Source organism: Zingiber officinale, chromosome 7B (assembly GCF_018446385.1).
Source record: "Zingiber officinale cultivar Zhangliang chromosome 7B, Zo_v1.1, whole genome shotgun sequence".
Lineage (NCBI taxonomy): Eukaryota > Viridiplantae > Streptophyta > Magnoliopsida > Zingiberales > Zingiberaceae > Zingiber > Zingiber officinale.
The window spans coordinates 17,407,398-17,428,799 of NC_055999.1; the positions used below are offsets into that span (position 1 = coordinate 17,407,398).

Sequence of the window (21,402 nt, forward strand, 5' to 3'; positions counted from 1 at the left end):
GCTGCGGTTAGGCAGGTGGAAAACCCTAGGGGGTGGTAACCCTAGGTCATAGCGGGTGGTAACCCTATGCGGAAAGTCTTGACGGGTTGAGAGCTTCAGGCAAAAGTCCTAGGAGGGGGTAACCCTAGGTGGAAAGTCCTGGTGTCGCGAACCAGGTGAAAGACTGGACCAACCGGGAAGCGGAAGTCCAGCAGAAAGTTCGGAAGCTTCGAACACTGAGCAAAAGTCCAGTCGATCTAGAGGATCGCACTGGCATCAGATAATTCTCCTGAGTAGAGTAGGTGAGGACGCGTTCCCCGTAGAGGGAACAGTAGGCGTCGGGTCGACCTAGGGTTTCCGGTTGGAAATCCGAAGTCAGACTCGGACAGTCCGACGACTGTCAAGTGTATCTATCATACTATTTCTGTGCTAACTTTGTTTTTGCAGGGTTTGTGTTTGGGACTAACATAATTTGCAGGAACAAAGGAGCACCTTAGACCTCGGATGAACAGTGTCCGAGGCGCCTCCATGGGGCTTGGAGGCGCCTCGGGTGCTAGCCGAAGCCAGCTGTCCAGAGACGCTGGAGGTGCCTCAGAGATCACTGGAGGAACCTTGGACCAGGCGTTGGAGGCGCCTTGGACCAGCTTAGAGGTGCCTTGAATGGGATAAGGTGCGACCAGATCAGAGCTGATCCACGCGTGCAACTCGACAGCCTGGAGGCGCCTCAGACAGGCTTGGAGGCGCCTCCAACACTGTTTAAAAGAGGGACTCGACCAGCAGCTTGAAACAACTATTCTAAGCAATCCTTACGCTGCAAGTTGCCTACGAGACAATCCTGAAGTGCTGCAACGACATCCCGACGACCCGGAGCTTCAGTTCCAATCTAGTTGTTGTCGGTATAAAGTTTATTTCAGTTCATAATTGTACTTAATTTGTAATACTTTTCGTGATTATATTTGTTGCCCAACGTAAACGCTCAACGAGCGTGGGCCTTGGAGTAGGAGTCGCTCTAAGCTCCGAACCAAGTAAATCTTAGTATGTTTTTATGTGTGTGTCTTCTTTATTTTATTCCACTGCTTTATTACTCAAACGTTTTTACGAATCAGAAAATAGTGAAAGCCACGAGCGCTATTCACCCCCCCTAGCGCTTTCAATCCAACAATTAGTATCAGAGCGGGGTCGTTTTGAATTGGTGCAACCACCATTCAAAGCAATTTTACGTGGTCTTTTTAATCTTTTCGGAGTCAATTAGAATTAGCTTTGTAGCTACATTCTAATTCTTTTTACGAATTGGTTTTGCTCGAATCAGGTGCAACACCAATCGAGTTCGCAATATTTTTTTCTTTTTTTCTCCTGCACTACTAATCTAAGATTTAGTCTTGGAACAAATTTTCTTTATTTTTGCCACGCAAGGTTTCAATGGCCCAACAAGAGGGTTATAACATCGTTCGTCCCCCACTTTTCACCGGAGAGGATTTCGGATACTGGAAGGGACAGATGGAGAATTTTTTGAAAATCCAATTCGAAACTTGGATGATCGTCAAGACCAGACTTCAACTACCAACCGATGAAGATGGCACGCCAACACCCTGCGAAAATGGGAACCGACCCTAATCAAGAAGGTGGAAGCTAATGCAAGAGCTACCTGCACCCTCCAGTGCGGACTGACCAAGGAGGAGCTCAATAGAGTTGGTCCGTTCTCAACTGCAAAGGAGCTGTGGGAGAAATTAATTGAACTGCACGAGGGCTCCTCCGAAACCAAAGTAAGTAAGCGTGATCTATTGCTTAATAAATTGTATAATCTAAAAATGCAGAAAGATGAGATAGCCAGCAAACTTCACGCTCGTATACAAGACATCCTAAACTCCCTCCACGCGACCGGGCAAAAGGTCGAGAACATGGACATCATAAGGTACGCACTTAATGCTTTTCCGAGGAGCACATTGTGGGCATCAATGGTAGATGCCTACAAAGTCTCCAAGGATTTATCTTCCATTAGATTAGATGAATTATTTTCTGAATTTGAACTTCATGAGCAGACTAATACACAGCCACCCGAGAAAGGTGTAGCTTTGCTTGCAGGTACCAGTAGAACACGTGAACCAAGATCACGACGAAGAACCGAGCCAGAGTCGAAACCAGAACCAGACTCAGATGATGAAGACGACGAATTGACCTCCGAACTCGTGAATCTTGTGAAGAAGCTCTACAAGAAGAAGAAGGGGTTCAACAAGAAAGACCTAAATAAAGCCGTACAATCAAAGGAGGTTCAACCCAGCTCAAAGGTCAAGTTTGAGGTAATCTGTTATGGGTGCAACCAGAAGGGGCATGTCAAGGCCAACTGCCCAAATCAGAAGGATGCAAAGAAGCAAAGAAAGAAGAAGGTACTAAAAGCAACCTTTGAAGAATCTTCAGAAGAGGATACTGACGACGAGCTCGAACAGACGAGCCTTCTTGCCCTGATGGCCCGAGACCAGATCGATATGTCCGAGAGCGAGAGCGAGTCGGAAGCAGAATCAGAAAGAAGCCACGGATCTGTATCCGTTTCCAAAGGGCCCGATCCCTCTGTAAGTATCCCTCGACTAAGCAATCTAGTTAATTACTTGTTACGAAAATTAGCTAAGTCTAATTTTAGAATTAAGTCACTTCTAAAGGAAGTAGCTATCCTTAAAGAATTGACTAACTCCGAATCTTTGACTAAACCAGTTCAGACTGGAAACTCGCCTTGTCCGCCCCAGGTAGTCCCTGTCCAAAGAAATTTCGGCAACATCCCCTCTGTACGGGTGACAATATGAATCCAGAATACATATATCTATACCTCGGCCACACACGGCCGGAACAATACAATACAAATAAGAAACAAACCACGCAGTTTATATCAACATTCCACACAGCTCAACATATAAGCAATCCACGCAGTTTAATAAGAAAGAACAATATAGAATCCTCGAAGATATATGTAAACATCCTACTCCACTACAACGAAGAAAACAAATCCATGAAGTAATGAGAAAATCCACAGCGGAAAACAAAGGTAGCAAACCCGAATGTTCAATGTCCACAACACAAACCCACAATACAAGAATATAAGATGCAAAAGCAAAATATAATCCGACAAAGAAAATCCTCGCGAGAATGGGGCTAGCGACTGGAATCTCTCACTCAACCTGAAAAATAGTAACAACGGGTGAGTTCAAAGAACTCAAGAGGTAATCCAATAGATATGTGACAAGATATATAACTACCAAGAATATCCTAAGGTATGCCTCCTAAACCATAGACCTACAAGATGCCTCCTAACAATATAACAGTACGCAAAGTCGAACAAATCAGAATAGTAGCGAAGCATGTAATACGTTTACAAAGAAGAATAATAAGAAATGCATAATCGAAATAAACAGACTCACCGCGAGGTTGGGCGAATGATCGTGGACATACAGTATAAAGATAGTCGAACAAATACATACGTATCCCGATGACGTCAATCATACGCAATACCCAAGTGCATCATCCAATACGCAACAATCACAATAAATGCAATGATATGATGCAATACGATACGGTCACCCCTCGACGCCATGTCTCACACACAATGGTGAGACCGCTGGTAGGGTCGACACTGCACCCCGTCACTACCTCAAGAGTGACCGAGTGGACGGATGCCGGAGTACACCTATCCTCCTACCTCAAACATAGTGAGGAGCGAATGCTCTCAACTCCCAGACGCGATGACGGGAGGGATCCCTACCGAACCCCGCTAAATCGCTATACCCATGAGCACCCTGCACCACCGAGCAACCCGCCATACACACCCCAAGTCTTGTGCCACTACCCACGCAGTGGTCACGTGTGCAGGCCCTCATGTAGCCGACCGACGAGCTCAACAATAATAGAGTCGCCCATCGCCCAAGATGCAATCATGCGGATGGTGCACGCTACGTAACGTCATACCCGAACGTATCCTCCTCCATATACGAGGTGCCAAAGAGGTAAACGAGATATAACAGAGATATAAACAACATGAATCCAACAATATATAACAAGTATCTCCAGCATCTAATCATGGGTAGATAAGCACTATAAGTAACCATAACCACGAACACATATACACATGGCAAGAGATAAAAGTAAACCAGACTAATGTAAAGCATCTAACAGTAGAAGCATGTGATAGGTATCAACCAAACCTAAATCCAGAGAAGTGCTAAATCTACCAATCACTAGTAAGTATATATAAACTATACATATCATAAGATAGTATCAAAAGATAAGTCAAAGGGTACCCGCCTCAAATAGAAGGTACAATCCAAATCCGAAGTCGAGATGCCCGTCTCGAATCAGAGTCCTGTGTCAAACAAACAGTTTTATTTAGCTAAATCAAATGAATAGCTAAATAAAATCCCTAAAACTAAATTAGGGCAAAACCCTAATCAACATAACCTCAATCTACTTAATTAATCTAATGGTTAATTAGGATTAGTTACCTAATCCCTAATCACCAATAGATTAGAAATCTAAACTTAGATTAAATCTAATAGTTAACTAGGGTTAAGTGTCTTAACCCTAATTATTCCATTAGATTAATCTAAGCAATTACATCTAATCACAATCAACATAACCCTAATTCAAATTTACACATCATGTATCAACTAATCATGTACCAATCCAATTCATTCCGAATTCAATACATACCTAATTCATCAACACAATACTAATTATGTATCAATTACTCCTACACATACCTCAATCAAGCTACTGTTGATGCTGGTTTTGTGTGCTGCCGGCAAGGAAACACCACTGGAACAGATCCTCACCTCAACAGCCCCTCACTGATGAATTCACAGAACACAATCCTGCTGAAATCCCGAGCACATCTCACTGATCAGAATAGAACTTCACCCTTCTTCTCCAATCTCGTGCCCTAAATCAACACCCGAATCACAATAACACCAGAACAGAGCATAAATCCGTGAATCACAAGAATCCGGCAACGAATCAAAATAGAAGTCAGGAAGAAGGGTTTCGGTTACTTACCTTCGAAGCCCTAAAGTAACCTCACACCGGCGATCAGAGGGTTCTAGCTCGATGCCACGGCCCTAGAACAAAACTAAGGCTCGGCAAGAACCCTCGAACAGAATCGGGATGAAGGGAACTAGAAGAGGGGAAAGGGAAGGTCGATTGATTGGGAGACGACGCGAATCTTGCTCCTTACCATGCCCTAGCCACCAAGAATCGTTGTTCGGCCGCGGCACCACCGTAGCAAAGAATCCTCGGCAGAAGACGACTTGGAGAGGAGAAACACCGGCCGGAGCTGAGCATAGGGTGTCGATGCCAGCAGAGGAAGGTCGCCGGAGGTCGAAGCTCCATTCTTGTCGCCGTCGCTCGTCTGCGAGAGAGAACAGAGAAGAGTCGGGTGGAGAGGGCAGAATGGGATCGGCATTGGTTGGGGAATTAAAAGGGATATTTAAACTTAGGGTTACTTCATTAACCCATAAGTCATAATCTCAATCAAGTCCCACTTAAATGGATATCCCAAACAGGTTTTATCCGAACCCAAAATTGATCCCCTTCAAACCCGTCGTACGGGCTCCGAAAAATTCCCAGAAAATTTCTAAAAATTCCAGAAAAATTCTATAAGGCTATTTCTGAAATAACCCTATTTATTTAAATTTTCCGAGATCTCACATCCTCCCCTACTAATAAAAATTTGGTCCCCAAATTTTGCTATAACCAATAGCCAACACTATAACATAACCAAACAGTATAAATGCTGAAAGATAACTCTAACCCACATACCTCAAGTAAAAAGATGAGGGTATCGGGCTAGGATCGTATCCTCCAACTCCCAAGTAGCCTCCTCGTCAGAATGATGCTGCCATCCGACTTTAACCAGACGGACAGTCTTATTCCGCAACTGACGCTCTCTATGATCTAGACTTCGTATAAGAACCTCCTCGCAAGTAACGTCAGACTGAATGGGAACCGATATATCTGACAGTACATGTGCCGGATCGGATACGTATCTCCTCAACATAGATACATGGAATACATCGTGAATGCCAGCTAGAGATGGTGGTAGCGCCAGACGGTAAGTTACTGCTCCAATCCTCTCCAAGATCTGGAATGACCCGATATATCGCGGAGCTAACTTACCTCGAAGATCAAATCTCTTCACCCCTTTCGTGGGTGAAACTCTCAAAAACACATGATCACTAGTAGAGAACTCCAGGGGTCTCCGTCGTCGATCTGCATAACTCTTCTGACGGTCCTGAGCCTCTGACATCCTCCGTCTGATAGTACAAATCAACTTTACCTCCTGCTGAGCTCTCTGAGGTCCTACCAACTGGGGTTACCCAACCTCTTCCCAGAGGGTGGGTGTCCAACAAGGCCTACCATACAACGCCTCAAACGGTGCCATCTGGATAGCCGAATGATAGCTGTTGTTGTAGGCGAACTCCACTGATGGCAGGTGGTCCTCCCAACTGCCTCCAAAATCCATAACGCAAGACCTCAGCAAGTCCTCCAAAGTCTGAATGGTCCGCTCTGACTGTCCATCTGTATGCGGATGGAATGCCGTATTGAAACGGAGCTGTGTGCCCAAGGCCTGCTGCAGACTCTGCCAGAACCGGGACGTGAATCGTGGGTCTCTATCTGATATAATACTCAACGGAACTCCATGCAATCTGATAATCTCTCGACAGTATAACTCTGCTAATCGATCCATAGAATCAATCTTCCGGATCGCTATAAAATGTGCGGAGTTGGTTAATCGGTCAACGATTACCCAAATCGCATCATGGCATCGTCGAGTCCTAGGCAATCCTACCACGAAATCTATAGTAATATGCTCCCACTTCCACTTTGGAATAGGGATCCTCTGAAGTAACCCAGCAGGTCTCTGGTGCTCATCCTTCACCTGCTGACAGACAAGACATCTGGCTACAAACTCCGCGATGTCTTTCTTCATACCGTTCCACCAATAGGAACGCCTCAAATCACGATACATACGGGTCGCACCTGGGTGGATAGCAAATCTAGAACGATGAGCCTCCTGAAGTAACTCCTCCATGACCGGGTGAGATTCGGAAACAAACAATCCCTCGTCATCTCTGGTAAGCTCCGTCTACTACCCGGAAGCTATCTGGCTACCAATGGACTGTAAGTGCTGATCACCGGCTTGGGCCTCTCGAATCCTCGTCTTGATCGATGACTGACCAACCATGGTAACAAGGATACCCTGCTCTGTCTGTCTCTGCTCCTCAAGGCCTAACTCGGAGAAACCTTGAATCAAGTCCGTGACTAAAACTCGGTGGTAAGCTAAAGTCCCTCTGGACTTCCGGCTAAGTGCATCGACAACCACATTAGATTTCCCTGGGTGGTAACTAATGGTATAGTCATAATCCTTCAGGAACTCCATTAATCTCCTCTCTCGGAGATTGAGTTTCTTCTGAGTGAAAAGATATTTGAGACTTTTATGATTTGTGAGAATCTCAAATGTAATACCATAAGGATGATGCCGCCAATTCTTCAAAGCAAAGATAATGGCGGCTAGCTCCAGATCATGTACTCGGTAGTTCTTCTCATGCTCCTTCAACTAACGAGAAGCATAGGAGACTACCCTATCGTGTTGCATCAAAACAACACCCAAACTCGATAGAGAAGCGTTGGTGTAGAGTACAAATTCATCCTCTCCAGAGGGCAAAACCAGAACTGGTGCCAACACTAATCTCCACTTCTGCTCCTGGAAGCTGGTCTCGCAGGCTTTTGACCACGTGAACTTCACTCCCTTCCTGTTTAGGCGTGTCAACGGCATAGCAATACTGGAGAAACCCTCAACGAATCGTCTGTAATATCCAGCCAGTCCCAAGAAACTGCGGATCTCCTGGACTGACTTCGGCTGCTCCCAGCTAGTGATAGCCTCGATCTTCTGTGGATCTACTGAAATACCTTGGCTCGACACCACATGTCCCAGAAAACCAACTGAAGATAGCCAAAATGCACACTTACTGAATTTCGCATACAGATGATGTCGTCGTAGAATCTCCAAGACTATGCGAAGATGCTGTGCGTGCTCCTCCTCAGAACACTAATAGATCAATATATCATCGATAAACACAATAACAAACTGATCTAGGTACTCCAGAAAGATACGATTCATCAAATCCATAAATACTGCAGGAGCATTGGTAAGCCCAAATGACATTACCAAAAACTCGTAATGTCCGTATCTGGTGCGAAATGCTGTCTTCTGAATATCAGAATCTCTAACTCTCAGCTGATGATATCCAGATCGCAGATCAATCCTAGAATACACTGATGTATTTCTGAGCTGATCAAATAAATCCTCAATCCTTGGCAAGGGATACTTATTTCTGATAGTCACTGCATTCAGCTGCCTATAATCGATGCACAACCTCAGAGTACCATCCTTCTTCTCGACGTCATAAGGACACCGGAATGCTCCTGCCCGTGCATGTCATATGCAGCTGCTACAAGGGGAGCTGTCCTCTGCTGACGATGCGAAGATTGGGCTTTCGGCCCACCTCGCTGAGTCCCGGACTGACCAAACTGTCCTCCCGGAATAGAACTCTGGAAGCTACATGCTGAGCCTTCAGCGAACAGCCTCGGCTCAAATGTCCAGGCAGTTTGCAATAATAGCAAACTGACTGTCCCAGAGTACATGCAGAGATGATGTGATCTCGAGACCCGCATCGGGTGCAGTGAGAGTCACCGATGGACTGTTTCCGGTTCTGCTGAGAAGACCGGGAACGTCCTGATGCAGAGCGTCCTGACTTCTAGGGTCGGCCAGATGACCCTGAAGTACTCTGACCCGTCTGAGTGCGACTGCTCTGCTGCTGTCCAGTAGTCTGGGGCTGCTGGCTCTGTCCGGAAGTTCGATCAGTCTGCTTCCTCTTCTTATCTGCATTTGCTCTCTGCTGAGCTGACTCAATCATAAGAGCTCTATCCAGTGCCTCTGTGTATGATACTATACCAAGACCGGCGATCTTCACCTGAAGATGCCCGTCCAGTCCTTGAATAAACTAAAACATACGAGATCTATCCTCGGCAACTAACTCAGGATAGAATCTGGCCAACCGATTAAATTCGGCATTATACTCCATCACTGAGCTGTTATTCTGTTGAAGACTCAGAAAATCCTGCCGATGCGTCATCTGATATGCTCGGGGGAAATACTGACTCTCGAATGCCTCCCTAAATCTCGCCCAAGTAATATGCTGCTCGCCTATAATCGAGCGATGTGTGTCCCACCAGATCTCTACCCCGTCTCGTAAGTGGTAAGCAGCCAGCTCAGCCTTCTCCCACTTGGAGCAGGCCATGTAAAAGAATGTCCACTTCATAGACTCTATCCAAGATTGAGCCACGCTCGGATCAGTCTTCCCGCGAAATAGCGTGAATCGATTTTTCACCGACTCCGCCAAGGCTGGAATCCGTACTCGTGCCACAACCATATCCGTAGATATCGCTGCGGAACTAGGCAGAATCACTAGAGCTGATCCTATGGGTGGTACTGATGGATAGATTGGAAGGTACCACTGGTGCTACCGCATAAACAGGGGTAGGTACTGCTGGTGGAACTATAGGGTAGACATAAGTAGGGACGACTAGAGGTACGGTGGGCGGTTCCGGGTAAGAAGTAACCGGTACTGCTGGTGCAGGTACCGAGTATGTAGTAACCAGAACAGATGTCTGTGGTGGTACCGAGTACGCAGTAGGCACGGCTAGAGAAGGTGCCGGGTACACTGTAGATACTACTGGCGGTACAGGCGAGGTAGGTACCTCTGAAGTCGGAACCGTCGAGGTCTTATAATCCGACGTGCTTATAATATCCTGACGAGTCTGTCCCTGACGAACAGTCTTGACCCTAACAGACCTCTCTGGAGACTCTGTCTCAGGAGAATCTATCGGCCTCTTACGTGGTCGCCCACGTCTCGGTACCGGTACCCGTGTAGGTGGCATATCTGTAAAGAAAATGTTACCCAGATATCACTACAGGTATAAGAACTGAAAAATTACCTAAATTACCTATTTGCCGTCTGGAGATATCCTGTCGCTGCTTAGCCCCCAATAGAACCAATAGATCCTCGTCAAAATACCTCGAAATTCTGAAACGAGTAAGTGAACGAAAATCCATACAAAACCAAAATACCGAAAAATGCTCACGAAGGTAAGCATCGTAAATCTGAAACCCGACAAGTAGGTATCGCAAAACCAGCTTTGATACCAAATAAATTGGTATCAGATAAAATCCCAAAAATCCAGATTCGCTAACAAACTCCAGGACACAAAAATCCGAAACAAACTCTAGGACATAAAAATCTGAAATCGGAGTCTGGCTCTGATACCAAATAAATTGTCACGCCCCAGGTAGTCCCTGTCCGAAGAAATTTCGGCAGCATCTCCCCTATACGGGTGACAATATGAATCCAGAATACATATATCTATACCTCGGCCACACACGGCCGGAACAATACAATACAAATAAGAAACAAACCACGCAGTTTATATCAACATTCCACACAGCTCAACATATAAGCAATCCACGCAGTTTAATAAGGAAGAACAATATAGAATCCTCGAAGATATATGTAAACATCCTATTCCACTACAACGAAGAAAACAAATCCACGAAGTAATGAGAAAATCCGCAGCGGAAAACAAAGGTAGCAAACCCGAATGTTCAATGTCCACAACACAAACCCACAATACAAGAATATAAGATGCAAAAGCAAAATATAATCCGACAAAGAAAATCCTCGCGATAATGGGGCTAGCGACTGGAATCTCTCCTGACGGCCTCAACCTGAAAAATAGTAACAACGGGGTGAGTTCAAAGAACTCAGCAGGTAATCCAATAGATATGTACAACAATATATAACTACCAGTAATATCCTAAGGTACAGTCTCCTAAACCATAGGACCTACAAGATACCTCCTAACAATATAATGTATGATAATCAATAAACCAGAAGCATGTAATACAGTTTACAGGAAGAATAATAAGAAATGCATAATCGAAATAAATCAGACTCACCGCGAGGCTTCGAACGATCGGACATACATGTATAAAGATAGTCGTAACAAATACACATGATCTCAGATGATGTCAATCATACGCAATACCCAAGTGCATCAACCAATACGCAACAATCATAATAAATGCAATCTGTACATGGTCACCCCTACTGCCATGCTCACCGTCTCACACACAATGGTGAGACCGCGTGGGTAGGGTGACACACTGCACCCCGTCACTACCCCTCAAGAGGACCGAGTGACGGACTTTGTGAGTACACCTATCCTCCTACCTCAAACATAGTGAGGGAGCGCTTGATGCTCTCAACTCACTCAGACGCTGACGACGGGAGGGATCCCTACCGCAACCCCCGATCGCTACCCATGAGCACCCCCGGTGCACCACCGAGCAACCCGCCACACACACCCCAAGTGTTGTGCCACTACCCACGCAGTGGACACGTGTGGCCGGCCGATGAGCTCTACAATAATAGAGTCGTCCATCGCCCAAGACGCAATCACGCAGATGTGTACGCGCTGCATGTCATACCGAACGATCCTCCTCCATATCGTGAGGTGCCAAAGAGGTAAACGAGATATATAACAGAGATATAAACAACATGAATCCAACAATATATAACAAGTATCTCCAGCATCTAATCATGGGTAGATAAGCACTATAAGTAACCATAACCACGAACACATATACACATGGCAAGAGATAAAAGTAAACCAGACTAATGTAAAGCATCTAACAGTAGAAGCATGTGATAGGTATCAACCAAACCTAAATCCAGAGAAGTGCTAAATCTACCAATCACTAGTAAGTATATATAAACTATACATATCATAAGATAGTATCAAAAGATAAGTCAAAGGGTACCCGCCTCAAATAGAAGGTACAATCCAAATCCGAAGTCGAGACGCCCGTCTCGATTCAGAGTCCTGTGTCAAACAAACAGTTTTATTTAGCTAAATCAAATGAATAGCTAAATAAAATCCCTAAAACTAAATTAGGGCAAAACCCTAATCAACATAACCTCAATCTACCTAATTAATCTAATGGTTAATTAGGATTAGTTACCTAATCCCTAATCACCAATAGATTAGAAATCTAAACTTAGATTAAATCTAATAGTTAACTAGGGTTAAGTGTCTTAACCCTAATTATTCCATTAGATTAATCTAAGTAATTACATCTAATCACAATCAACATAACCCTAATTCAAATCTACACATCATGTATCAACTAATCATGTACCAATCCAATTCATTCCGAATTCAATACATACCTAATTCATCAACACAACACTAATTATGTATCAATTACTCCTACACATACCTCAATCAAGCTACTGTTGATGCTGGTTTTGTGTGCTGCCGGCAAGGAAACACCACTGGAACAGATCCTCACCTCAACAGCCCCTCACTGATGAATTCACAGAACACAATCCTGCTGAAATCCCGAGCACATCTCACTGATCAGAATAGAACTTCACCCTTCTTCTCCAATCTCGTGCCCTAAATCAACACCCGAATCACAATAACACCAGAACAGAGCATAAATCCGTGAATCACAAGAATCCGGCAACGAATCAAAATAGAAGTCAGGAAGAAGGGTTTCGGTTACTTACCTTCGAAGCCCTAAAGTAACCTCACACCGGCGATCAGAGGGCTCTAGCTCGATGCCACGGCCCTAGAACAAAACTAAGGCTCGGCAAGAACCCTCGAACAGAATCGGGATGAAGGGAACTAGAAGAGGGGAAAGGGAAGGTCGATTGATTGGGAGACGACGCGAATCTTGCTCCTTACCTTGCCCTAGCCACCAAGAATCGTTGTTCGGCCGCGGCACCACCGTAGCAAAGAATCCTCGGCAGAAGACGACTTGGAGAGGAGAAACACCGGCCGGAGCTGAGCATAGGGTGTCGATGCCAGCAGAGGAAGGTCGCCGGAGGTCGAAGCTCCATTCTTGTCGCCGTCGCTCGTCTGCGAGAGAGAACAGAGAAGAGTCGGGTGGAGAGGGCAGAATGGGATCGGCATTGGTTGGGGAATTAAAAGGGATATTTAAACTTAGGGTTACTTCATTAACCCATAAGTCATAATCTCAATCTAGTCCCACTTAAATGGATATCCCAAACAGGTTTTATCCGAACCCAAAATTGATCCCCTTCAAACCCGTCGTACGGGCTCCGAAAAATTCCCAGAAAATTTCTAAAAATTCCGGAAAAATTCTATAAGGTTATTTCTGAAATAACACTATTTATTTAAATTTTTCGAGATCTCACACGACTCAAGTCTAAAAACTTGAGGAAGAGAATTTCAGCCTACAAACTCAGGTCAAGGATCTGGAGAAAACATTAGAATGATTCTCTTTGGGTTCCAAGAACCTTGACCTAATTCTTAGAACACAAAGGGCAATCTACAATGGAACTAGACTAGGATTCAAATCGAAAAAGAAATATAAATCATATTTATCACTTATACAAAGAACAAATAGAAAAATGGTCCAAGCATGAGTTTCCAAGTCTAACCTGATCAATCAAGTTGGACTTGGACAATATTGGATCCCTAAAGATCAAATACATTACCTCGATAAACCATATTGAGGCTATAATCCATGGGGAGCTAGAAGAAAAACAATAAAAATAAAACTAAATTTAAATTAAATTTAAATTAAATTCAAATTAAATTAAATTAAATTTAAATTAAGTTCAAATTAAATTAAATTAAATTAAAATTAAATTCAAATAAAATCAAATTAAATTATACTAAATCAAAATCCAAAGGAAGGATCCAGAATAGCTGGCACCTCCGAAATTAATCCATCCGATAAGGATAAACAAGAGTAGACTATCCGGTCGGGTAATTAAGGTTAGATTAAAATGGACTAGGTTTAACTTGACCCACGGTACTGGTGAAGTATTGGATGATAGTACGTTGGGGAAACTTAGTCATCGCATGTCTAGGAAGATATGACTTCGACCTGGTGCATTTGGCTAAGTGGAACTGACCGAAGCTACCCTTTATGGATCCTAACCAGTTAGACCAAGGTTTTGTATTAAGTTCAATGGGTAGGACTATTTGGAAAACCTCGAAGACATGGTTACTTTAATGATGTCCTTGTGACTCACCATAGCCCAGAAGTTTATCCAAAGAACGTCTACTTGTTGAACCCAAAGCTAAACCTGAATCTAACACAAAGTTAAACCAAACCCTAAAATTGAACTTAATTCATCTCACATATATTGTAGTATTACCTGATTGAAAATTTAGATCGGGTGAGATGACTAAAAAATAGAAATTTAATCAAATTTAAAATTCAAAATTAGTAATTAAAATTAATTCAAAATTAAATTCATAATTAAAATTAATTCAAAATTAAATTTGTTATGAAAATTAATTTAAACTCAAATTCAAAATCAGAATTAAAATTCGAAATTCGATTTTAAAATTCATAATTTATTAAAATTATTTTTCAAATCTAATTAACTTAAAATTATTTTTCAAAATTAATTAACTTAAAATTATTTTTCAAAATTAATTAACTTAAATTATTTTTCAAAAAAAATAAATTAACTTAAAATTATTTTCCAAATTTAATTAACTTAAAATTATTTTTCAAATTTAATTAACTTAAAATTATTTTTCAAATCTAATTAACTTAAATTTTTTTTTCAAAATTAATTAACTTAAATTATTTTTCAAAAAATTAATAAACTTAAAATTATTTTCCAAAATTAATTAACTTAAAATTATTTTTCAAAAATCAATTAACTTAAATTATTTTTCAAAAATTAATTAACTTAAAATTATTTTTCAAAATTTAATTAACTTAAATTATTTTTCAAAAATCAATTAACTTAAATTATTTTTCAAAAATTAATTAACTTAAAATTATTTTTCAAAATTTAATTATCTTAAATTATTTTTCAAAAATCAATTAACTTAAATTATTTTTCAAAAAATAATTAACTTAAAATTATTTTTCAAAATTTAATTAACTTAAATTATTTTTCAAATATCAATTAACTTAAATTATTTTTCAAAAATTAATTAACTTAAAATTATTTTTTTTCAAAATTAATTAACTTAAAATTATTTTTTTCAAATCTAATTAACTTAAATTATTTTTCAAAAATTAATTAACTTAAAATTATTTTTTTCAAATCTAATTAACTTAAATTATTTTTCAAAAATTAATTAACTTAAAATTATTTTTTTTCAAATCTAATTAACTTTAAATTATTTTTTAAAATTAATTAACTTAAATTATTTTTAAAAAATTAATTAACTTAAAATTATTTTTCAAAAATTAATTAACTTAAATTATTTTTTAAAAATTAATTAACTTGAATTATTTTCCAAAAATCAATTAACTTAAATTATTTTTCAAAAAATTTAATTAACTTAAATTATTTTTCAAAAATCAATTAACTTAAATTATTTTTCAAAAATTAATTAACTTAAAATTATTTTTCAAAAATCAATTAACTTAAATTATTTTTCAAAATTGAATTAACTTAAAATTATTTTTTAAAATTAATTAACTTAAATTATTTTTCAAAACTAATTAACTTAATATTATTTTTCAAAAATTAACTAACGTAAAATATGTTTCTGTACTTAATTAACCTGTTTGTTAATTAACCTATCAACTTGATAATAATAATAAATTTGTATCAACTTAAAACATTATTCAAATTAACTAACCTAATAAATTATTTTTTAAGATTTTTTTTCAAACGTGTGTATTTTTTTGATGAATGGCAAAGGGGGAGAGTAGAGAAATTCAAAAGAAAGGCTAATTTTATAAAGAAAGTATTTATTAAGGGGGAGCTTGACAAAGTTTAAGTTTTAGCTTAACCATGCGTGCATTTAAATTCTATTAAGCTTGCTTACTTAAACTTTATACATCCATTTTTACTTAGCTTTGAATTTCAGTTGCCATAATAAAAAAGGGGGAGATTGTTGGTGCGAGAAGCATCCGACGATCGACCGTTGTTTTGATAATGGTAAAGGAATTCAAAGTTAAGTTGCCTTGTAATCTAATGCACTTAATTGAGTGTTTCAAGAAAGTCCTAGCTGCGGTTAGGTAGGTGGAAAACCCTAGGGGGTGGTAACCCTAAGTCACTGGGGGTGGTAACCCTATGCGGAAAGTCTTGACAGGTCGAGAGCTTCAGGCAAAAAGTCCTAGGAGGGGGTAACCCTAGATGGAAAGTCCTGGTGTCGCGAACCAGGTGAAAGACTGAACCAGCCGGGAAGCGGAAGTCCAGCAGAAAGTTCGGAAGCTTCGAACGCTGAGCAAAAGTCCAGTCGATCTAGAGGATCGCACTGGCATCAGATAATTCTCCTGAGTAGAGTAGGTGAGGACGCGTTCCCCGTAGAAGGAACAATAGGCGTCGGGTCGACCTAGGGTTTCCGGTTGGAAATCCGAAGTCAGACTCGGACAGTCCGACGACTGTCAAGTGTATCTATCATACTATTTCTGTGCTAACTTTGTTTTTGCAGGATTTGTGTTTGGGACTAACATAATTTGCAGGAACAAAGCAGCACCTTAGACCTCGGATGAACAGTGTCCGAGGCGCCTCCATGGGGCTTGGAGGCGCCTCGGGTGCTAGCCGAAGCTAGCTGTCCAGAGACGCTGGAGGCGCCTCAGAGGTCACTGGAGGCACCTTGGACCAGGCGTTGGAGGCGCCTTGGAGCAGCTTGGAGGCGCCTTGAATGGGATAAGGTGCGACCAGATCAGAGCTGATCCACGCGTGCAACTCGGCGGCCTGGAGGCGCCTCGGACAGGCTTGGAGGCGCCTCCAGTACTGTTTAAAAGAGGGACTCGACCAGCAGCTTGAAACAACTATTCTAAGCAATCTTTATGCTGCAAGCTGCCTACGAGACAATCCCGAAGTGCTGCAACGACATCCCGACGACCCGGAGCTTTAGTTCCAATCTAGTTATTGTCGGTATAAAGTTTATTTCAGTTCATAATTGTACTTAGTTTGTAATACTTTTCGTGATTATAGTTGTTGCCCAATGTAAATGCTCAATGAGCGTGGGCCTTGGAGTAGGAGTTGCCCTAGGCTCCGAACCAAGTAAATCTTGGTGTGTTTTTGTGTGTGTGTCTTCTTTATTTTATTCTGTTGCTTTATTACACGAACGTTTTTACGAATCCGAAAATAGTGAAAGCCACGAGCGCTATTCACCCCCCCCTCTCTAGCGCTTTCGATCCAACACATACTTGTTTCTATCAAGAAAACTCCCCCTAAATGGCTACAAATGTATTCCAAAGGGTTTAGAATGGTTATTAGGACTTGACGTGACTTGAAGTGCTGAAATCAGGTTTTCATGCCAAAATCAAACTTCCCAATCGATTGAAGTTGAGACTTAATCGATTGAAATCACTTCAATCGATCCATTGATCGATTCCGCAAGCTACTGCTTGTAGAAATTCCCTTTGAATCGATCGACTGATCGATCTAGATAGGGTCAATCGATCAGTTGATCGATTCAATTACCCTCTGATCGCGAGAATTGGCTTCCAATCGATCGGTTGATCGATTGAACCCAATCCAATCGATCGGCTGATCGATTGAGTTTCTGATTTCCTGAAATTCAATTTCAGCGAACTTCAGAAACTCCCCAAAAATTCTACAAAAATCTAAAAATCATGAAAACTCATGTAGACACTACTTAGGGTATACTTTATCAAGGAAAAATAGTTTTCTATGAAAATACTTCTTATTTTCAAAGATTGACACAAATTCAAAATCTTGTAAAAACTTTAGTGTTTTCATCAAGTTTGTGTCTAACTATTCAATGATGATCACTATCAAAATATAGTCTTCACCAAGGTTTTCCAAAAGTATTTTAAAATCATTTTCAAAACCAATATCCAACCATGTTCTTTGGGCTCAATGCACATGACTTGTATATTAGCTTTCCCAATGATTGGAAGACACATAACTATGTGTTTTGATGAACCTAAAACTCAACAAGATGCACTAAATCAACATCTTGAGTTTTGTTCACCATCCTAACATCTCACTTGTATCTAATGTGTACTAAAACACATACAAGTCACCTTATGGTTCTTTGTGAGATGTATATTTGGTTTTGCCCAAAACTAAGGGATCATGCATAACTATCTAGGCATCAGAAAACTTGTAATTATCCACCTAGGATGTCACTTGGTGTCATCCCACTTGTTGGGATATTTACCACTTATAATAGATGTCATTTATCCTTAATTACAAGGAAATTAACATAATGCATGATATGTTATGACATACATCAAAAAGAAAGAATTTTCAAAAAAAAAATTTCCTATAGCTATATGATGTATGTATGACATGACATGGTATTTTTGTGTTTTTCATAATAATCATGAAATAAATATGATGTCATGACATATGATGGGCAAACAATCATGGCATTTTAGCATAAACAAAATATACCAAGATAATCTATCTAAGTATCCTTAATTCTTAGCTACACCTTAAAATTAAATCCTAGATTGCTCAATTTCATCAGGAAAATGCCAAACCCAAATTTGACATTTCTTTTTCCCTTTCTAAATTTGTGTCATTTTAAATTAAACAAATTTCTCAAAGTATGGCACATTTTACTCTTTCAAAGAGTAAATGAAATCAACTTAAGACTTACATTCGCCTTTAACCTTCTAAGAAAATGTCAAAACCCCAATTTGACATTTCTTATCCTTTTCTAAATGTGTCAATTTAAATTAAGTTCAAATCCTCAAATTTTGACACATTTTACTCTTCCAAAGAGTAACCATCTTAGATTTAAGACTTAGATTTTCCTTTAATTGCCCTAAGAAAATACCAAAACCCCAATTTTGTATTTCTTATGTTTTTCCACATTGTGCCAATTTAATTCAAACATAATTCCTTAAAATTTGGCACATGTTACTCTTTCCCAGAGTGACAGTTTAGATTAAGATTTACATTTCCCTTAATTCCATAAGAAAATGCCGAATTCCAAATTTGGCATTACTTTTGTTTCTCTCAAGTGTGTCAATTTAAATTAGATTTAACTACTCAAACTTTGACACATTTTACTCTTTCAAAGAGTAACACAATAATCCTTGTCATTTTCAAAGGTTAACAATAACCTTAAAAATGTTCCCAAGTGTCAACTTTCCCAAGGTTGTGTTAACTACCTTTCCAATTGGAGTTGACACTCTCTAAACTCATCTAGAGTATAGAGAATATGCTCCTAGGAACCCAAAACCTATTAGTGCTCCTTGGGTGCTCTAGGTACTCACTAGGGATAACTTCCCTAGTTACCTTCCTAAGGACCTTTCTAGGCTTCTTAGAAGCCTTGATCAATCCTACTAGGTCAACTCTAGGGATTGCTTCCCTTGTAACCTTCTTTGTGACTTTATTAGGCCTTTTTGAAGCCTTAGTCACCTTTACTAGATCAACTTTAGAGATGACTTCCCTTGTGATCTTCCTTGTGACTTTGTTAGACTTCTTAGAAGTCTTAGCCACATTGGTCTTGCCAAAAGGACCTTTAGGGATTCCTTCTCTAGTATCCTTGACTCGACCTCTACATCTAAGGTTGGTCGCATAGCTATATGGAACCCTATGAAAGGAAGTCACATCCTTCTTGGCTTTGGGTTTGTATCCCAAACCTCTATAGTCATTGGATGGCTCTTGTCTAGCTCTCCCTAGGTGATGCTCATTTTTAACCCTAAGTATGTTCTCTATTCTTGCTAGGGTCCTTTCTAAACTATCAAGTCTTGTCCTCAAGACTTGGTTTTCATTCCATAAATCCTTAGATTTTGGTTTTTTATTGAATCCTTGAGCATTTCTATATTAGGCATGTATCTAAAATCCTTAGAGTTATTACCTAAATTGTTATCTACCTTCCTAACCTTAGGTATGGTAGTTCAAGCATGAGGGGGAATGTATTTATCCTTAGGTTTATCATGCATTCTATTTTCATGATAAGTAGCATTATAATGATAGGTGTTATTTCTAACATGCATTTTATCATGACTAAGAGGAATTGCACTATTAAAGGTTACCTTGGGTTTGCTCTTAGAAGCTCCCCCTTGATTTGTGTTTCCTCCTCTAACTTTGATTGGCTTCTTCCTTTTAGGACATTGACTCCGGTAATGTTCATTTTGGTTGCATGAGAAGCACACAATGTGCTCCTTGCTCTTGCGTTTCATGCGACCAATCTCCTTGGGGTTCTCCTTGCCCTTGGGTACTACTTGGCCCTTCTTCTTGATCAATTTGGGACACTTACTCTTGTAGTATTCATGCTCCCTACACTCAAAACAAATGATATGATTTTTATCTTTAATAATTGAAATCTTTATACCTTTGCTTGTAGGGTTGATGCTTGATCCTCCATTTGATTTTTCTTGTAATGTAGAGATGGCATCATCTTCTATTTCTTCCTCTTCACTTGAGGATGTGGAAGATCTCTCCTCTTCCACCTCTTACTTCTCTTTCTCTTCCTCCTCTTCCTTTTCCTCCTTGAATGTTGACTTCTTGTCAACATCGGATTGCATCTTTTCTTCCTCCTCTTCTTCGAATGTTGACCTCGTGTCAACATCGAATTGGTCCTTCTCTTCTTGGACCAATGAGCACTTCTCCTTGGGCTCTTCCACTCCTTGGACTTATGTAGGGTCTTCATGATAGGCAATGATCTTTTTCCAAAGATCACTTGCACTAGTGTATTCACCTACACTCAATATAATGTTAGAAGGTAATAAATTAAGCAATATTTTCGTTACCTCCTTATCCGCCTCCGCTAGCTCCTTTTGTTCCTCGGTCCAATGTCGAGGTTGAAGGCGTTTACCCTTCTTGTTCGTTGGAGCTTCAAATGGGTCCTCTAAGGCAACCCATTGGCTCCAATCCATTTGGAACCAAGTCTCCAACCGATTCCTCTAAAAACTGAATTCTTCTTTGTCGTACGGCGGTGGAATCCGGATGTCCCATCCAAGTGGACCTCCCAAGTCCATCTTCTTCCTCTAGCTTCTTGCTCTCTTGGCGGTTAGTCCTTAGAAGAGCGGCCTTGCTCTGATACCAATTGTTAGGACCGATATGCCCGCTAGAGGGGGGTGAATAGCGTCTCGTCGCTTCGTCGGTTGCTTCGTCTTGATAATATGTAGCGGAATACTAATACAAACACAACCAACGCTAACTCAAGGATTTACTTAGTATCCACCTCAAGAAGAGGTGACTAATCCAAAAATCCACACACCGAGCACACACCTCCACTATGAAACACTCCTTCTCAGTCACAGCCAAAGGCGGAGAAGCCTTACACAAACACCTTACAACAAAAATCACTCAAACAAGAAGAAAAAACACAAGGGTATAAAATAAAACCTCTCCTTACTTGATCTTGCTGATGTAGGTT

General features: G+C 40.6%; 1 long non-coding RNA gene across 2 annotated transcripts; it reads right to left on the minus strand.

The window, feature by feature from the left end:
• Nucleotides 1-10,739: 10,739 nt before the first annotated feature.
• Nucleotides 10,740-13,136, minus strand: LOC122003610. Of its 2 annotated transcripts, none has more exons than XR_006118005.1 (3): nucleotides 12,648-13,136; nucleotides 12,356-12,534; nucleotides 10,740-10,801 (listed from the first exon to the last, which is right to left on the minus strand). It is a non-coding gene; the product is annotated as an uncharacterized LOC122003610 (long non-coding RNA). The 2 variants fall into 2 exon arrangements; XR_006118004.1 differs by lacking the exon at nucleotides 10,740-10,801 and adding an exon at nucleotides 11,590-11,958.
• Nucleotides 13,137-21,402: the final 8,266 nt, after the last annotated feature.